The sequence below is a fragment of the Polypterus senegalus genome, chromosome 4, assembly GCF_016835505.1.
Source record: "Polypterus senegalus isolate Bchr_013 chromosome 4, ASM1683550v1, whole genome shotgun sequence".
Classification (NCBI taxonomy): domain Eukaryota; kingdom Metazoa; phylum Chordata; class Cladistia; order Polypteriformes; family Polypteridae; genus Polypterus; species Polypterus senegalus.
Window position 1 is genome coordinate 237279367 of NC_053157.1, and position 16914 is coordinate 237296280.

At 41.5% G+C, this 16914-nt stretch overlaps 1 protein-coding gene and 1 pseudogene across 3 annotated transcripts in view; one reads left to right on the forward strand and one right to left on the reverse strand.

Annotated features, from left to right (window-relative positions):
• LOC120528280 (zinc finger protein 501-like) overlaps positions 1-16914 on the reverse strand; it is a 68481-nt gene that overhangs the window by 35485 nt on the left and 16082 nt on the right. The window contains exons 1-2 of one of the 3 annotated variants that reach the window (XM_039752409.1): positions 4828-5088; positions 1580-1732 (exon numbers count right to left, since the gene is read on the reverse strand). The gene's annotated coding sequence lies outside the window, so the exon portion shown is untranslated. Of the gene's footprint in view, positions 1-1579; positions 1733-4827; positions 5089-16914 lie in introns of those variants that run through there. The other 2 variants (XM_039752412.1, XM_039752411.1) reach the window with 2 other exon arrangements.
• LOC120528303 lies at positions 6333-9209 on the forward strand (annotated as a pseudogene).

The following is a 16914-nucleotide window of genomic DNA, read 5'->3' on the forward strand; positions in this document are numbered from 1 at the left end:
AACTTTTCCTCCCTGTCTATCACGATTCTGATTTTCACATCGGGTTTTCTTTTCCAGGTCCTCAGCCTCCTTCAGGTCTGAGTAAAGTGCGGTTATCACCTTCATTCTTGTTTTCTCCACCTGCTGTCCCCAGTGACACCTCACATGTTCTATAACCATCACGTACAGAATGGAGGAAGACCCTCAGAGGGGAACACACAAACTGGGACCGTGACTGGGATTTGAAATCAGGATGCTGGAACCATCAAGCAGCAGCACTCAGCACCACTCTGTCCTCATCTTACCCTTCCTGCTCTGAACCCCCATACAGTATTAAAGTCTACAACTGGTAAACACAACGACAAACCTATCGGACATTCCCACCGGGTTATCCCACTCACACTTCATTTTCCACACATCTTCTGAAGGCTTGTTTCTCATTCTCTGCTGGTCACACGTGAGCAGAAGTTTTGCTTTCAGTCCTCCACTTATTCTCCTGCATCATAAAACACAAGTGGGTTCAACAATAATCTGACCAGTGATAGCTGAGTGGCAGTGCAGAATTTACGTATAAGCTACACAAGCTATAGCTTAGGGCCCCCGCCTTCTTGGGGCCCCCCAAAACAAATCATATTTGGCACTTGCATAGAATATCTGGACTTATAAGGGGCCCCATGTCTCAAATAGCTTAGGGCCTTATCAAGTCCAAATCCGGCCCTGCCGAGTGGGTCCTGTGGTGCACTGGCACCCTCTACAGGTTACTTCTTATCTCCAACCCCATTCTGCTTGTGGCCTAAGAAACCCTGAACTCAATTAAGGGACTGTCATAATGGTGGGATGGCTAGCAGGTCCTGAACAGGTGCGTTTGTACCTGAAGGCTCATCCTTCTGTGTGAGTACCCACCGTGTAATTAACTGACCCCATCAGTGTTCAAGATGGACTCCTCACACTTCTTCTCTTCACTCTCTCTGTACTTCCAGCTGGTAAAGTTTTTTCCGTGACTCCTCTGTTAATGGAATTCCTCTTTCACAATGGAGGCACAATCACCATCACACACAAAAACCTCTTTGCCCCCCTATAAAACTAACACAACATCATCAAACCAACTTCAATCTAAGCACACAAGTGACTGCTGACACCCAAGTGATCCCTGTGATGGGCTGGCACCCTCTCCAGGTTACTCCTTATTTTCCACCATATGCTGCTTATGCTTATGCACTGCATTTATCATTCCAACAAATGGCGAATCACAGATATTTGTAATAATAAAATGCATTGCATTTGTCATTCCAACAGATTGCATATTACAAATATTTGTAGTGATAAAATGCATTCTGTCACTCCAACAGATGGCGCACCACAAATACTAACACAGCTTTTATGAATCCCATACCAAGTGACATATAATAGAGACATATGCATTGCATTTATCATTCCAACAGAAGGCGCACCACAAATATTAACACAGCTTTTATGAATCCCATACCAAATGGCATATAACAGAGGCATATGCATTGCATGTCCTTCAACAGATGGCGCACCACAGACATTAACACTGAATCCTGTGTCAAATGGCTCATCCTGCTGTTTGAATACCCACCGTTGTTGTTGACTGAACTCCTCAGTGTCTGTTCTGACACATTCAAGATGAACGCCTCCCACGTCTCCTCTTCTCTTTCACCTCTACGGACGTCTTCTCGGTGCTCGTGTGACTCAATAGCTCCTCTGAATGTTTAATCAAACGTCACTCAGTCTATGATACAGGAAGGCAAAGACAGAGGGAGAGAGAGAGAGAGAGAGAGAGAGAGAGAGAGAGAGAGAGAGAGAGAGATGATACATTTAGGCTTCTTGTCTGTATATTCATGAACTGAAATGTCAAGGTTATTATGGGATGGCATATACTTTGAAAAGTAGCTATGCTGCCATCTACTGGATGGAGGGAGAACAATTCCTAAAGGAATAATGGATCCTTGACTTGAATTGCACACCCAGCTGACCTCTGTACAGTTTGCATGTTCTCCTCTGTATCTCTCCAGGTACTCAATTCTTCACCTTGTAAGGGACGGCCAGCAGCCCAACCCGGCTGGGATGCCCAAGTAATCGGAGGATGGGGGGAAGACAGCTTCTTCAGGGCACTGCCACCTCCAGAACACTAGATGGCAGCTTTCCTGGGTTGCAGTAATGCTATGGATTCCCACAGGGCACCATGGGACATGGAGTTCTTTAACTCCGCCATGTTGGGTGCCAACAGGGGGTGCTGCAAGGAGAGAGGAGCCATGTGGCATGGGGTTTCTACCTCACCTGAAAGCTTTGATAGATCACACGGGCAGATGTTTGGAAGCATTTCCAGGGCAGCTAAAATAAAAGGGACTGTCTGGTTCACATTGATGAGCCAGAGTCAGTTGGAAGGTGGATGAAAGACAGTGATAAAGAGAGAAGGTAGAAAAGAGGGCTTTATTGTGCCGAGACTTGGGCTTATTGCATACGTGGACTTGTGGCCGTGGTGGGAAACTCTTGGGGGAAAGAGTATCCCATGCACAGAAAGACGCGTTGCCCTTTTAAATTGTGTCTGTGTCTGTTTACGTTGGGTTTTTGGGGACCCAGAGCGCCCCCTACTGTCCACACCCTCACATCTGAATGTCATGCAGGTCGGGCTGAATGGAGACCCCTAAACTGACACCTGCTCGTGTGTGCTTTGTGACGGACTGCCGGTCTGCCCAGGGTCCATTATAGTTGAAATCACGACTCGGGTTTGCTTAAGACGACTGTAAAATGAATGGACAGATGGGATTTAGGGCTGTAAATGTCTCCAATGTAACAGACGCTCTGCTTAAACAAATTAAGAGTGGAAACGGTCTGGAGCCTGCCCTGGCAGCACCGGGTGAAAGGCAGGAAACTTATTTTTTTCCTAAAGAGTAGGGCGTATCCCGATGTCCTGGCATGACCATGACCTGGTCAACCTGGCCCCCTAATCACCCCCTGTCTCTGATTGGCTAACTATCTCTCACCACTTCATCATCTAAACTGCTCATGTGTGGCGAAAGGAGTTGCACCAAAATGGCTGCCATCACATCATCCAAGTGGGTGCTGCACATTAGTGGTGGTTGAAGTAGCTGCCCACTCACTGTGCAAAGGGGGAGAAAAGCACTATAGAAACGTTATATTATATATATATATAATTATTATTATTTTGGACAGACCGTTAATGCATCACATGGTCCACTCACCAGTATCCAATTTTTTTAAGTCACCTTTGTGTATGTGGGGAAACACTCCATACAGACCACCAAGAAGAACAGACAGACACTATTCAAAGGAGGATCTATAGAGTGGTTAATAATAATAATAATAATAATAATAATAATAATAATGGGCTGGGCTGGCACCCTGCCCAGGGTTTGTTTCCTTCCTTGCACCCCATGTTGGCTGGGATTGGCTCCAGCAGACCCCCTGTGACCCTGTAGTTAGGATTTAGCGGGTTGGATAATGGATGGATAGATAATAATAATCATATTATTATTAATAATAATAAATAGTCTGTGGTGGGTTGGCACCCTGCCCTGGATTGGTTCCTGCCTTGTGCCCTGTGTTAGCTGGGATTGGCTCCAGCAGACCCCCGTGACCCTGTATTCGGATTCAGCGGGTTAGAAAATGGATGGATGGATAATAAATAGTAACACATTGCATTTCTATGTAATGACCCGGGAAGCCAACTTACAATCTCCTTACTGCATAGCAGCAGCGTCACCTGCTGAAAGTCCTATTCGGAAATGAAGAGTTTCATAGAAAGATGTGGTAAAGTAATTCTTACCGGAGGACCTGACAGTTGTTTCCTCCCACAGTCCAAAGACATGCAGGTTAGATGCATTGGCGATTCTAAATTGTCCCTAGTGTGTGCTTGGTGTGTGTGCATGCCCTGTGGTGTGCTGGCACCCTGCCTGGGTTTCTTTCCTGTTTTGCGCCCTGTGTTTGGCTGGGATTGGCTCAGCAGACCCCCGTGACCCTTTAGTTAGGATATAGCGGGTTAGACAATGGATGGATGGACCTGACAGTTTAACCCTTAACTACTCGTACCATTTCTCATCTCACAAGTACTGTTGTACTTTAAGCACCCTGTGTTAAAATGGCTATTTCTATGCACGCTGTGAGGTTGTAATATAAAATATTGCAATCGTTTTCAATTCACCATGTTTTTAATGCAACTTAATAGCGTATTACTGAATAGGATAGTCCAGTCTAGTACTATCTGAAAGTAAACCTGACGCACTTCTCCCGTGCTCATTCGTCACCCGCCACACTTTGATCCACTGCAGGATTTGCACTCGTGTCACATGTCACTTCAGCTCTTGAATGAATTTTGTGGAGGAAGTCATTGCCAGATCAACATCTCATCGTTAAGTAAGTACATAATGTAGGACCAAAGCCACCATATGGAACTGGCGACAGGGCATCCGCTCGTAAAACCGGCTGGAGTGAAGTCATCGCGACTCTGGACTTGTAGTGAATCAAGTTTAGGAGAGATGGCGGATGCTATCGGTGGGTTCAAAAAATAACTGACATTGGGCTACAAAATACTCCAGTGCGAGTAGTTAAGGGTTAATCTCATCAGTAACTATTCGCATCCCAGTTAAAAAAAAAAAATTACAGAAACTTTTACCGTTTGTGAAAAAAGTCTGTAAAAATAAAGAACCCCAGGTGATACGAGTCCTTTGCGAATCCACATGTCAGTAAAATTCCATCGTTTAAGCGATTCTAATGGGGCTGAAGTTATGAATGCCCTCTGGTAAGAATTACTTTACCCAAAGACTGAGATGAAGAAAGAAAAAAAAAAAAGAAATGTTGGTATACCTGACTGTGTCCAGCAGAGGGCGCCAGCTCCCTGGGAAGGAGTTCTATCCGTAATGGCGGCGTGTTACAGATCCCGAATCTATATGGATAGAATATAAACAGCCGATACCACTCGTACGGCGGAAAGAAATCACGTCTGAGAAATAACTTTGCTTTGTTTAATGTCGGCTTACACTGCATATCAGACGAAGGAAGCCGGGAGTGGGGGGCCCCGAGGCGTAGAGCCTGTCGATGTCGGCGGTGCACTGGGAGGCTCTTTCAGGAAACAATGACGGTATTTCCCATCAGCCCGTTGCCTTCGAAGGAGTGCTGGGCAACGTGCTAAAACTTTTTACGGTCTTCCCCACGTGCAAGGCCCCCCTACTTAGGCGAACATGTAATTCCAAACAAGGCAATGGGGCTTAAACGAGGATACTATTCCATGCTGAGTTAACAGAGAGAAATAACACACAGCAGCTGTAGTCCGACGGCGCGCTGTCCAGTTGCTGCTGTCTGTCACATAGCACTTGAATGTGGTGAGCCGCTGTGCGTAATCTGGCTCTGTGTCAGCTGCGCATGTGAGCAGAGAAAAGCAGATTTATAAGAGAGATTTGCACAGGGACACATTAAACTTATGCTAACACTGGCCTATTGAACAATCGGGCGGATCAGGTTTAAATTGGCTCGGAGGTCTATTGGTAAGCTGATATTATTATTATTATTATTATTATTATTATTATTGTTTCTTACTTGAGTGACACCTTTGTGACTTACAGCTGCCTACAGCTCTCAGTTGCAGCCCTGGCAGGTCAGGTGACTCACTCAGGGTCACACCGTGGTGGCAGCAGTGGGATCTAAACCCACAACCTCAGGGTCTGAAGGTGTACTTATTATACAAAATACATATAATATTAAAAAATATATATAATATTTATTATATGAAAAAAGGGAGTGGATCCAGGCACTGCAACCCACCCAACCCTTAGAGGTGCAAACTGACATTTTGTTCTTAAAGTAATTTACTGACTTAAGCCGCCGACCTAAGGTGTAAAACTAACCCCATTCCAAGGTGGGCTTGCTTCAAGAGAACAATGAATCAAATCTGAATTGGGTGGAAAGCATTATGAACAATGCGGGTCTATCCAGGCCCCCCCTCTTCACATTTGGGATCCTCTTGAAACCAACACCCTTGACAGCTATGAGCGAATAAGCTGGCCAATGGGGAGAAATCACACGAGGAGCAAGGGGATGGTGTAAAAAGTGTCCTGTGCTTTTATTAAAAAGAATTAAAAACAAAACCAAAAACAGGGGGCAGTAATAAAATAAATAAATAATCCATTAAACAAGTGAGCAGTGGGGGATAAAAATACAATAAAGAAACCTATTAAAAGCAGAGATTACATTATTATATATATATATATATATATATATATATATATATATATATATATATATATATATATATATATATATATATATATGAATTATTATTTAGTTATGTCAGTGTTTCTGTAATGTGAGTGAGTGGGCGAGAGGACAGGTGGGGCTCATACTTGGATAAAAGAATGACTACACAGAGACTTTGAAAAAAACAAAAAAAAAAGAGTTTGGATATTACGTTTATTTTCGGAGGCTTTTGTGCTCCGGGTGGTATAGACACGAGAACTTGCTGGACACGAGGACACGAAGAAACGGTCGTAAAAAAAAAAAAAATAAATAAAAAGGTGTTGTGGAGTTGTGCGAGACAGGCGAACTAGCACAGTTAGCCGGCGAAGAGGAATGGGATACTTTGGATAGCGCTCCAGCTAACCAAAGGAAAACCTGGCAGCTCCTCGGACAAGAGAAAAAACAACAAGTTTCACCCCATTTTGGATAGACTAGCTCCTTTTGCTTGCAGCATTTTGCCGTGAGCCTGCCTTCTTACAGGGCAACTCCATCATTTTTTTTTCCACAGTGAGGGAGTGCTGTGTTTGGACAATGGACACTGATATTCGCTCTGCTTATGTGTGAGTACTGTGACCTTTTATGTTGGCTTGTTAGAGTGAATGGGCCTTAACGTTTTTGGCCACCACATTCCCGAGCGTCGACCAGGCCTGCAACGAGGAGAATTTGTGTTAAAATTATTTTTATTTTTGTGACCGCTGGCTTGTGTGTGTGTGTGTGTGTCTTGGCCCCTAAAGTTGTTAAGTTAAAGTGAGGTTTCAGTAATTAAGTTTGCTCATATTATAGATTTGGTTATTGTGTTTTTCAGTGGGATGCTTTAAGTGTTGGTAAAAGCAAAGAGTTAAAAGTACATTTGGAAGGTTTAAGTACAATGCCTGAACTTATAGGTATTTGTGCTCAAGGGTAAATTTACTGCAATTTGTGTGAGTTTTCTAATTTCTGTAATCTATGATTTGTGGGAATTTTGATTGGTTTTAGCTTTAAATAGTTTTTTTTTTTTTAGATATTTTTCTAATTTAGTCAATAAATTTTGTTATATTTTGGGAACATATTTGTATTTTGAATTGTGTTACAAGTTACTAATTGTGAAACAGCTGGCATCTTATTACTGGGGAGTAGGTATTAGTTAAGGGAATCTAATTTATCCTCTAAAAATACATATTTAAAATTAAAGGGGTTTTCATAAATCAGCTTAGGGAAACAGAGTTTATGAACTTAGGGTGCTATCCTATGGCTAAAGGGTAAAAAAAGATCTATCTATCTGTCTTTAAATTATATAGTGCCTTACACATATCTATCTATCTGTCTTTAAATTATATAGTGCCTTACACATATCTATCTATCTTTTAATTATATAGTGCCTTACACATATCTATCTATCTATCTTTAAATTATATAGTGCCTTACACATATCTATCTATCTTTTAATTATATAGTGCCTTACACATATCTATCTATCTATCTATCTATCTATCTATCTATCTATCTATCTATCTATCTATCTATCTATCTATCTATCATATAGTGCCTTACACATATCTATCTATCTGTTAAAGTTCTGAAAAGACATGCCCTCAATATATATGTATAAAAGAACAACATTGCTGAAGTTCCATTATTCAAATGTCATATTTCTAGGCATAGCTGCCTTGTGGTATGGATTTCAGAAAGGGGTGTCTTTTATTTATTTATGTCACGCACAAATCTATCTAAAAGGCGCCAGCAATATTTCTTAAGATTTGCTGATTATTTTCCTGCTCTGTTGTTATGCATGTGATTTGCCTCCGTCAAGTGTCTCTCACCTCTCCACACCAAACAGATCGCCGTGCTAATGGCCACTTCCCTCTCTTGCAGGCATACAGGAAGGCGAGCAGAAGCCGGCTGGATAAGTGTGTGCACCTCACCTTTGGAACAGAGGACATGAAGTAACCATGCAGAGGTGGAGGGAGAGGGATTTTCTGTTTCCAGTGGAACAGTAGAGGAGAGGCAAATTGTTCCATTAACATGAATGTGCTACAGTTTGCTTGGTGGATGTCAAAATGCTATGAGATTGGCCAAAAGAAGAAGCACTAACTGACAGCTCTGCAGTCTGACAACCTTGTGCTAGGAGCAAGTTGGAAGGCCATTGTGTGTGTCAGGAGCAGGACAGCAGCAGCAATGCATTGTACAGTATATGACTGGGAAGCAGCACCTGTCATCAAGGCTGTCCACTCACTTACAGCAGAGCTAAACGTGCCCCGGCTTCATCAGCCTCCTTCACGCATACTCTCTCTCTTTCTCTAACTCTCTTTCAGGAGGAATATGAGATGTCGTCAAAGCTCGGAGGAAAAGGAGGCCGCTCAGTATTCTCGCAGAATCGACTGAAACCTGCGCTCTGAGAGTCAGCGGCAATGCCGTGAGATCAAGCTTCTTCTCCTTGGCCCCAGTAATTCAGGAAAAAAGCACCATAGTGAAGCAGATGAAGATAATCCACAGTGGTGGCTTTAACTTGGAGGCCTGCAAGGAGTACAAGCCCTTGATCATCTACAATGCCATTGACTCCCTGACAAGAATCATAAGAACCCTGGCAACCCTCAAAATTGAGTTTCACAACCCTGACAGAGCCTATGATGCTGTTTGCACTGACTGGTCCTGCTGAGAGCAAAGGGGAGATCACACCAGAGCTACAGGGGTTCATGAAGAGGCTCTGGGTTGACCCAGGTTTCCAAGAGTGCTTCTGTCGCTCACTTGGAGGATAATGCGGCTTACTATCTTAATGAACTTGATTGCATTGCTGCGTTTGACTATATCCCCAACTGTTGAAGACCTTCTCCAGTCCTGAGACATGACAACTGGGATCGTAGAAAACAAGTTTAACTTTAAAGAGCTGACATTCAGATTGGTAGACGTGGGTGGACGGCGCTAGATAATCAAAGGGTAAGTACAGGGTGGGCCATTTATATGGATACACCTTAATAAAATGGGAATGGTTGGTGATATTAACTTCCTGTTTGTGGCACATTAGTATATGTGAGGGGTGGGGGACTTTTCAAGATGGGTGGTGACCATGGTGGCCATTTAGAAGTCGGCCATTTTGGATCCAACTTTTGTTTTTTCAATAGGAAGAGGGTCATGTGACACATCAAACTTATTGGGAATTTCACAAGAAAAACAATGGTGTGCTTGGTTTTAACGTAACTTTATTCTGTCATGAGTTATTTACAAGTTTCTCTTTGTGTACAGCCATTGACATGTCGCAGAGGTTAACACGTGAGGAGCGGATAGAAATTGTGTTGATGTCTGGTGAACGCAGTAACCGGGTCATTGCAGCAGATTTCAATGCAAGACACCCTACGAGACCACCCATCTCCTATGCTACAGTTAGCAAACTGCTTGCTAAGTTTCGTGAAACTGGTTCAGTGTTGGATTTGCCAAAATGTGGACGCATGAAAACTGTCACTAATGAAGCAACATCAGTGGCTGTCCTAGCTTCATTCAGCAAGAGCCCACAGCATAGCACTGGAGAGTGGCATTAGTCGAACATCCCTTCGGCGGATATTAGCTACTCACAAATGGCACCCTTTACAAACTCCAGCTACTGCAGCATCTCAACGTGATGACTCAGATCGGCGCACTGAATTTGCAGAATGGGCAAAACAAAAATTGGAACAGGACCCTCAGTTTACGCAAAAGATTTTGTTCAGTGATGAGGCAAACTTTTATGTGAATGGTGAAGTTAACAAACAAAACCACCGCTATTGGTCTGACACTAACCCACATTGGACAGATCCCTCCAAGACTGTTGGAACAAAAAAATCGATGGTATGGTGTGGTATATGGGGTACAAAAATAGTGGGGCCATTCTTCATCAATGGAAACCTCAAGGCCACTGGATATGTGAAATTGCTACATGATGATGTGTTTCCCTCTTTATGCACTGAAGCTGGCACGTTCCCTGAGTTTGTCCAGCAAGATGGTGCTCCTCCACATTATGGGTGTCAGGTCCGAGCATTCCTAGATGAACAGTTTCCTGGAAAGCGGATTGGTCGTCGTGGGTCAGTTGAATGGCCCCCAAGGTCTCCCGATCTGACCCCCTTAGACTTTTATCTTTGGGGTCATCTGAAGGCAATTGTCTATGCTGTGAAGATACGAGATGTGCAGCACTTGAAACTACGGATACTGGAAGCCTGTGCTAGCATTTCTCCTGCGGTGTTGCTATCAGTGTGTGAAGAGTGGGAGAAGAGGGTTGCCTTGATAATCCAGCACAATGGGCAGCACATTGAACACATTTTATAAGTGGTCAGAAACTTGTAAATAACTCATGACAGAATAAAGTTACGTTAAAACCAAGCACACCATTGTTTTTCTTGTGAAATTCCCAATAAGTTTGATGTGTCACATGACCCTCTTCCTATTGAAAAAAAAAAAGTTGGATCCAAAATGGCCGACTTCAAAATGGCCACCACCCATCTTGAAAAGTTTCCCCCCCTCACATATACTAACGTGCCACAAACAGGAAGTTAATATCACCAACCATTCCCATTTTATGAAGGGGTATCCATATAAATGGCCCACCCTGTACAATGGCTTTCATTTGTATATCCTGGGTGTCTCACCAACTTTCTCCTGACAAAACTCAGACTGCTTGAAGAGCCAAATTTCCAGTAAATGCAGATAGTTTAGTGGAGACCCTCAGTGCCAAATCTTTGGGGCAGGGCTTTCTATATTTTTCCCTGACTAGGCACAAGTCAAGGCACAAGGCAAAATGCATCTGATGAACCTCAAATGTTCTTTACACCAAGGTTGTACGCATTTAGCTCACATTGATTCATCCGGGAAAGGAAATTTCAGGCTTGCTCAGGCTGAATCCTGGTGTAATATGAAAACAGTATTAACAAACAGTGGCTTGGGTTTTCTTTATCAGGCTCATTTGAATAAGCCGCAACCATCCATACATTTTCAGGATGTGGTATCAGAACCTGTTCCTGCAGTTTTGGGGAAAAACTATTCTAAATCAGACTTCCATTGCATAAACATGACCGACATGTGGAGGACCCAACCACATACGTTCATTTGTGAACGTGATTAATCCAAGGCCAGCGTCAGGCACAAGGTCTGGCATGCCACCTACTATATTTAGGGCTCCTGGCACTGCAGGGAACAGGGCCAATTCAGAGTTGGTAATTAACCAGATTTACATGTTTTTTGTGAAATACCAGCAGACAGCCCATGTAGATAGAGAGAGAACATGTAAACATTATACAAATAGGGGCAGTGCTGCTACCTTCTGTCCTCCAACAAATTCACTTTCCTCAACACGGTAAAAGTGCACAAACTGCCATATTTACAGTCAACAAGATTTAAGAGAGAGACTCTGATGCATTTTACAAATCCACTGTATTGTTAAATGGATATTTTGTGCATATCTTTGTATTTTGCATATTTTAATCTGGGCCATTTTGCAAAGCCAAAATGATCATCATGTGTTCCAGTTTTCATTTAATCCCTTTAACATTCCATACTTTGTTAATGTGGGCTTCCCTTAATCCTTGGCAAAAATTACAACCAGGATCCTCAAGCATTTGAAAGTGTTACTACATCTGTACACTGTAAAAAATAAGGCAACAAATTACAAGCAATATTTTTGAGTAGATTTAATATACTGCACTATTGAGTAAACTTAATTTAATAATTAACTCAAATTTACCTAAAATAAATGAGTTGGATTAAATATAAGTAGTGGCAAAAATGGTTTCATTTTACTCTGATTTTCATTTGAATTAAAGTACTCAAAAAAAGTGAGAATGCAACGCTGGACAGTAATGACTTAACAAATACATGCTAAAAATCCATATATCTTTATTTATTTGAACATACTGAGATAGTCGGGCGGCACGGTGGCGCAGTGGTAGCGCTGCTGCCTCGCAGTTAGGAGATCCGGTTAAACTTCCCTGGTCCTCCCTGCGTGGAGTTTGCATGTTCTCCCCGTGTCTGCGTGGGTTTCCTCCCACAATCCAAAGACATGCAGGTCAGGTGGATTGGCGATTCTAAATTGGCCCTCGTGTGTGCTTGGTGTGTGTGTCCTGCGGTGGGTTGGCACCCTGCCCAGGATTGGTTCCTGCCTTGTGCCCTGTGTGGGCTGGGATTGGCTCCAGCAGACCCCCGTGACCCTGTATTCGGATTCAGCGGGTTAGAAAATGGATGAATGGAGATAGTCACAACAACGGAGTTATATTTTCAAATTAAAGTTAAATCAAATGTCTGAGGATCGTTTTTACTGAATTACTAACATTCAAATGTCAATGAAAATTGTCTTTTCTTTTTTTAAACTTTCTTCAAAAAGTATATCTCAATCAAATAATGTCCCAGGAATGAGTGGTAAACGGGAAGGAAACAGAGAGTGAAAGAGTGAAATCCTGCGGCAGGCACGTGCCGCTCTTTAAACACGTCCTGCATTTACGCCAACACGTCCTCTTAAATGAATGGCCGCCTTTTCACTACTTTTCAGTATGCGATAGCGAAAATCCTGAAATAAAATAATAGGACATAGGAAATCAAACATCACTAAATAAATCAGTGCTAAAAATTAACCAGAAAATACATGGCCTCTGTAGAACACGAATTAAATAAGAGGTCAAATAATAACATGACGGTTAGGCAAACGTCTTTACATGTTGTTTACAGGTCGTAGTTTAGGACAAAAGCCATAGCGTTCTCAAACTTATTGTCATTTTCTTTTTCTGTGTAAAATAAAAGTTTTAAACGATAAAAGAAAACTTATGAACATACGTAACTATCCGAGAAATGTACTTGCTTTTTAAAGCAAACCAACGAGGTAAGTTGTTAGAAAGCGCTACCTTGCCGCCATGTTTCCCACACGAAGGAAAGTTTTGTGAAAATAACAAATGCTTACATCTGTAACTATGAGATGAAATACTAGTTATTCATTACGGAATTTATATGCTTTATACTTACACATTCATAGTAAATTAGCTCTTATTATGGATAAGCGTTAAAGCTGAATGCGTTGTTGTAAAGACCAGGAAATCAATGTAATGACACGGCACTTCCTCTCACATCGAAATGTGCCCTGTCATTAAATTTAACTTAACTTAAATGTGTTCAATTCACAGTATATATATTTTTTTTACATAGAATAAGTTATAAAAAATGTTTACATTTTAAGAAAAATAATAAGTTAACATTATTCTTAATTTTTTTATTGAATTAGAATTAAAATAGTCAAGAAAAAGGGTAAAACCCATTTTTATTAATTAAGGTAATGATTATTTTGCGTATAGTTAGCTATTTTTTATTATTATTTTTCACACATGCAAGATTTATTTTTTACAGTGTAGTGGTCATACTTTGTAATACATTGTTGACCTGAACATGGCATTCTCTCAGATCTATTCTGTGGTTTGCCAGAATTGTGCTATTTAGGAATATTATACAGGATAATATAGGAAAAGTTAAGGTGACAATTACCACCAAAAATATAGTGTACTTGAAAACATAACATTTAAGACATAGCTTTTTAGAGACCGAAAATGCAACCACCATAATGTTGTGTTAAAGAAAGGTGATAAGTAAATAAAGTGTTAAAGCTTAGGCACCAAAATGTGACCATAGCGTACAATCCAGCAAAAGGATGGAGTGACAATGTGATAATAGCTGGAATCTAAATGACAATGCATTTCGGGTTAAATTTTTATTTACAGTAATCCCTCCTCGATCCCGGGGGTTGCGTTCCAGACCCCCCCGCGATAGGTGAAAATCCGTGAAGTAGAAACCATATGTTTGTGTAGTTATTTTTATATATTTTAAGCCCTTAGAAACTCTCCCACACTGTTAACATTATTAGAGCCCTCTAGATATGAAATAACACATTTTAGTCAAAAGTTTAAACTGCGCTTCATGACAAGACAGAGATGACAGTTCTTTCTCACAATTAAAAGAATGCAAATATATCTTTTTCTCTTCAGGAGCAGAGAATTTCAGAGAGAGAGAGAGAGAGATGGCGCTCGCAAAGTAAAGCAAACAATCAAAAAATCAATACTTGTGCTTTTAAGTTTGCCGCGGCATTTTTTAGAGGAGCGTCAGTATCTATGGCGTTATTTCAGTGCCACTATTCTGAGCACACGTAAAAAAAGATTGAGCGCACGTAAAAAAAGATTGCAAGTGCAAGGGTTGCATTTTGAAGAGAAATTTATTTTGAGCGTACAAAAGCTGAATTTGAGTGAACAAAATTCATTGCTGCGTGCAAAAAATGTATTTCAGTGTTTGCGCTTATCCATATACACACACACAATAGCACCCCCTCTCGCTCAGTTTTTTCATTTGCGCTTGCTCGCAATGTGTTGCTTGAGCTCACAACATTCTCTGCTGCGAGCGCTCAACTCTCTGTACACCGTTATAAGTGTGCCACAAAACCAACCAATCACAGACTTGGTTTCAAAAATTCTGATTGGCTCTTACGGTCTCCAATCAGCTCGCTAGCTGCTGCATTCCGGACACCGGAAACACTGTCCACTCAGCCTCGCTTCTTGCAGATAGAGGGAGTTTTGATTTACTCTGCAGCCAAAGAAGAGATGGCAGATGTAATAATAATGTACAAAATGATTTTATATTACTTACATGTGGCCGGGACATGTTGTTTTCGTGCTGCTGTTCAGTATTCGACGACATAAAAGAGAGCTACTCAAATATAATTTGGAGAGTCAGTTGGCATGGTTGTATAATGCAACTACATTATACTACACCAACGATAGTCTTAACAAATAATATATTTTAAAATAAAATAATTAAAGATATTATCCGCAAATTGGGGTTTAATTGAGTTTAGCTGGATTTAGCTACATTTCGGACTGTTTCCGGAATGCAGCAGCTAGCGAGCTGATTGGAGACCGTAAGAGCCAATCAGAATTTTTGAAACCAAGTCTGTGATTGGTTGGTTTTGTGGCACACTTATAACGGTGTACAGAGAGTTGAGCGCTTGCAGCAGAGAATGTTGTGAGCGCAAGCAACACATTGCGAGCAAGCGCAAATGAAAAAACTGAGCGAGAGGGGGTGCTATTGTGTGTGTGTATATGGATAAGTGCAAACACTGAAATACATTTTTTGCACGCAGCAATGAATTTTGTTCACTCAAATTCAGCTTTTGTAGGCTCAAAATAAATTTCTCCTCAAAATGCAACACTTGCACTTGCAATATTTTTTTACGTGCGCTCAGAATAGTGGCACTGAAATAACGCCATACGTATCTTCTGTGCAAACAGCTTCTGTGCAAACAGTCCCTCTGCTCACATCTCCTCGTCAGGCGCAGAGAACGTCAGAGAGAGCGCACGAGATTAAAGCAAACAATCAAAAAATCAATAAGTGTGTTTTTGGAAGCACCGCGATAAAGCGGCCGGCATTTCTTAGAGGTGCGTTCGTATCCACTATAGGCAAACAGCTTCTGTGCAGACAGCCCCTCTGCTCACATCTCCTCCGTCAGGCGCAGAGAATGTCAGAGGGGGTGAGAGAGAGGCAGAGATAAGCAAACAATCGAGCACCACACGGGAAGCATATCTTATAGCATTGAGGAGTTTTAGTTAATATGTAATACATGCTCTGATTGGGTAGCTTCTAAGCCATCCGCCAATAGCGTCCCTTGTATAAAATCAACTGGGCAAACAAACTGAGGAAGCAAGTACCATAAATTAAAAGACACAGTGTCCGCAGAAAGCGGCGAACCAGCGAACAATCCGTGATATATATTTAGATGTGCTTACATTTAAAATCCGCGATAGAGTGAAGCTGCGAAAGTCGAAGCGCGATATAGCGAGGGATTACTGTATTAACAATGAGGCGGGCGTTTCCCTAAAGCCTGACCACACCAGCAGAGAGACAGTAAGCCTGCCATTAACTGGATAGTGCACTGCAGCATGGGGTTGTCAAAAGCAGTGAAGTGACAAGTCACGGTCATGTAGAAAAGGGCGTGGCTTTACAGTTGGGGAGCACACGTTCTCTACATTTTTTTTTTTTTTTAACATTTCGCTTTATGCATCTAGTGATGTTTTTGTGACTTCAGCATTATAGGGTCAAGTTGGATATGAATGATATCAATCGGAAAGGGCTTAAATCATGTAAACGTTATGTTTTACCGAGAGATCGTTTCTTAGGTACCCACATGTATTTTAAAGTTGATATAAATGGGGGTACATGCAAACCATATGAAACAAGATCAATTTTGACATTTACACGATTAACGCGGCTGAAATACAGTATCAGAAAGAGCTGTGTTTGTACTCGGCATATAAATAACTTTGTATCAAGTGCCATAGACAGCAAGAAACCGCTGTGCTCAACGCGGAGGTTTTTAATAACTTTTCTCGCGAGCTTTTAAAGTTCATTGTGCATTTTGGTACATAAGAGAGAATCGTTAGTAGGAAGTAGTTCGTCTAATAATATTGTTCTTAGACCATAGGTATGTAAAAAGGCTTTGACATTTAGCCGATTAACGAGTTAACAAAGAGCAGGGTCTTATGAATTTTAAAGTCAGCTTATATTCTTTATTCTCAAACCCCGTTGAATGGTGTGGGTTTTTTTTTTTAATAATCGTACGATTTTCCGATTTCATTAAATTAAAAAGCATGAATTGTTACAATAAATATTTTAACACTAAAGTTTGTTTTCCAAGCGTTT